Consider the following 3,907-nt stretch of genomic DNA (forward strand, 5'->3'; position numbering starts at 1 on the left):
CGCCGTGTCTCGGTCACATCAATCAATCAATCAATATGAGGCCTATATTGGGGCGGGGATATAGCTCAGTTGGTAGCGCGCTGGATTTGTATTCAGTTGGCCGCTGTTAGCGTGAGTTCGATCCCAGGTTCGGCGGAAATTTATTTCAGAGTCAACTTTGTGTGCAGACTCTCTTCGGTGTCCAACCCCCCTCCCCCCACCCCCCGTGTACACTACATTGGGTGTGCACGTTAAAGATCCCACGATTGACAAAAGGGTCTTTCCTGGCAAAATTGCTTAGGCACAGCCGGTTAATAATTGTCTACCTATACCCGTGTGACTTGGAATAATAGGCCGTGAAAGGTAAATATGCGCCGAAATGGCTGCAATTACTGGCCGTATAAAATTTCATCTCACACGGCATTACTGCAGAGCGCCTAGAACTGTACCCACGGAATATGCGCGATATAAGCGTCATTGATTGATTGATTGATTGATATTGCTATTTCATATGTTACGTGGATTTCCATTGGTCAATTGGGCAAAACTGAGCTCAGTGCAAAAGTGATATCGACGACATTTCCTTTATTGCTTCCCCACTTCAAAAGCAAAAACACCTAAATTTAAAAACAAACAAATATATACACAAAGAAAAAAGCCAAGCACCCCCCTTCAATTTCGCAATGACTGATTTTTAAAGTTCTGGTATGGAAACAGTAAGTTCAGGAGCTCGGTTTGACAAATGTTATCGACAAGAGCAACTCTTTGGAAATAACATCACACAAGAAAACTCCAGTTTTGATTGGTTTTAATCGTGATTTGGTACCTTGCCAAAAAGTGACGTTTTAACCCTAAAACAGTACCCCTGATAAGTATGGAGCTGCAAGCTGAAAAAGACAGGTTTAGGTAAATGTGTCATGAAAAAAATGTAATTGAGAGTGCTCAGATGGCATACGCGATTCAAAAGTTCAATATCGAGTGAAACCCCCGCGTGCCCGGATGACGGCGTCAACCCTGCGTCTCATCCCTCCAGTCAAACGTCGGATCTGTTCACGGGTCACTTGCAACCACTCACGATGCAAAGCTGCCTCCAATTCACGTAATGTCTGCACAGGAGGCTGCAGAGCTTGTATACGACGCCCCAGGATGTCCCAAACATGCTCCAGCGGATTAAGATCTGGACTCATTGCCGGCCATGGGAGTGTTGTTACAGCGTTGTTCTGGAGGTAGTCCACTACTGCCCTGGATCGATGAGGCCTGGCGTTATCATCCATGTACACGGGTCTTGTGGCAAGTGGGTGGTTGTCAAAATGAGTAACGACAACAGGTTCCAGGACATGTCGCATATACTGATCACCCGTGAGGTTGCCACGTACGGTGACAAGGTCTAGCTTGCAGTCATGGGAAATGCAACCCCAAACCATGACTGACCCGCCACCGAATGGAACAGTTTGTCTGATGTTCCTGGGTGTATAGGCCGTGTTCCTGTGCCTCCATACCCTCAGTCGGCCGTCAGTGACATGGAGAAGGAATCTGCTTTCGTCCGACCAGTGGATCCTCCTCCACGTTCTCAGGTTCCATCTTTGCCGTGCCAGACACCATGCCAAGCGTCTTCTCTTGTGGTCATCTGTCAGTCGGGGACGCTTAATGACTCTTCGGGCTGCCATTCCTGCAGCTTTCAAGCGGTTTCGTACGGTCCTGGTTGACAGATGTCGATTTGGAAGCCATGCTCGTTTCAGGACGGTACTCGTTGAAAAGGGCTCACGCCGAATTATTCGGAGAAAAGCTCGATCTTCACGTTCTGACGTCACACGGGGTCGCCCTGACTGTGGACGGTCCTTCACAGCACCAGTCTGACGATGTTTGCGTACCAAACGGCTGATGACTGTGTAGTGGTAGCCAAGTTGACGACCAATCGCTTTGAAGGATGCTCCTGTAGCATGCATTCCTATAATCTGCCATCGGATCGCCTCTGATAATCGTCTTCTCGCCATGTTCACAGAGAATGTTTGCAAATTGTCGTCGCCCAGTGTTTAAATACAGAAATTTGCAGCGTGAGCATACTGACTTTTTTAACATTCATGGGTTGCATGCTGCACGTGCTTCTCACAGGCAGTGGCGACACAATCTTGACGCGTGAACTTCCCAACCTTATTATGGAAACCCATGTATGTCATTACGAAGAAAAAAAATGGTAAAACAAATTTGACTCAATTATTATCACAAATTCATTCGGGGGGTGCTTGGCTTTTTTCTTTGTGTATATATGAAAATGTAATGATCCCAGAATTTAGTTGATCAAGTGACTAAAGACTTTTTGAAAGAAAAGCCATTTTGAAATACTGAAAAGTCAATCAATCAATCAATCAAAGTACAAGAAAAGAGAGAACAAAAAGAAATAATAATCAGAGGGAGGGATATGGAACAGCCAAAACTGAGACAAATACTTTTGTAATTTCTTTAATCAATCAATCAATCAATGACGCTTATATCGCGCATATTCCGTGGGTACAGTTCTAGGCGCTCTGCAGTGATGCCGTGTGAGATGAAATTTTATACGGCCAGTAATTGCAGCCATTTCGGCGCATATTTACCTTTCACGGCCTATTATTCCAAGTCACACGGGTATAGGTAGACAATTAGTAACTGTGCCTAAGCAATTTTGCCAGGAAAGACCCTTTTGTCAATCGTGGGATCTTTAACGTGCACACCCAATGTAGTGTACACGTGGGGAGGGTTCGGACACCGAAGAGAGTCTGCACACAAAGTTGACTCTGAAATAAATTTCCGCCGAACCTGGGATCGAACTCACGCTGACAGCGGCCAACTGAATACAAATCCAGCGCGCTACCAACTGAGCTATATCCCCGCCCTAGGCAAGTAAATACAAAATGTCCAAAGAATTAGCAATATATCTAACATTGACAGACTGTGTGATGATATCTTCGACCTCCGGTCTCGATTTTGATATCACTGTCAAAACAGACCATAGCAGAAGATATCATCACACAGTCCGTCAATATTGGGTAATATCGCGCGTATTCCGTGGGTACAGTTCTAAGCGCAGGGATTTTTTTTATATTTAAAAAAAAAATTGTTTATGCAATTTATATCGCGCACATATTCAAGGCGCAGGGATTTATTTATGCCGTGTGAGATGGAATTTTTTTTACACAATACATCACGCATTCACATCGGCTAGCAGATCGCAGCCATTTCGGCGCATATCCTACTTTTCACGGCCTATTATTCCAAGTCACACGGGTATTTTGGTGGACATTTTTATCTATGCCTATACAATTTTGCCAGGAAAGACCCTTTTGTCAATCGTGGGATCTTTAACGTGCACACCCCAATGTAGTGTACACGAAGGGAACTCGGTTTTTCGTCTCACCCGAAAGACTAGCACTTGAACCCACCACCTAGGTTAGGAAAGGGGGGAGAAAATTGTTAACGCCCTGACCCAGGGTCGAACTCGCAACCTCTCGCTTCCGAGCGCAAGTGCGTTACCACTCGGCCACCCAGTCCTTGACTTCGGTCCACAGTGGGTTATGCAACACACTGGCGCAGGCAGGTCTCTTTTTAACCTGACCAAAGCTGCGAATGTTAGTCAAATCAAATTTATTGTTTTTTGGGGTCCCGCCAACCACTTTGGGTCACATCATGACCAAAATCACACGAATGTTAGTGACCTGATCGTGACCTAATGAGTAATAAATATAGAATGTGTAAAAATCCCACACAACTACCTAAGGTCGGACCCAAACTACTACAAAGTCACACACAAACACCAATAGTTAGGACACAACTACCTAAGGTCGGACCCAAACTACTACAAAGTCACACACAAACACCAATAGTTAGGACACAACTACCTAAAGTCAGACCCAAACTACTACAAAGTCACACACAAACACCAATAGTTAGG

The sequence above is a fragment of the Littorina saxatilis genome, unplaced genomic scaffold (genome assembly GCF_037325665.1).
Source record: "Littorina saxatilis isolate snail1 unplaced genomic scaffold, US_GU_Lsax_2.0 scaffold_1042, whole genome shotgun sequence".
Classification (NCBI taxonomy): Eukaryota; Metazoa; Mollusca; class Gastropoda; order Littorinimorpha; family Littorinidae; genus Littorina; species Littorina saxatilis.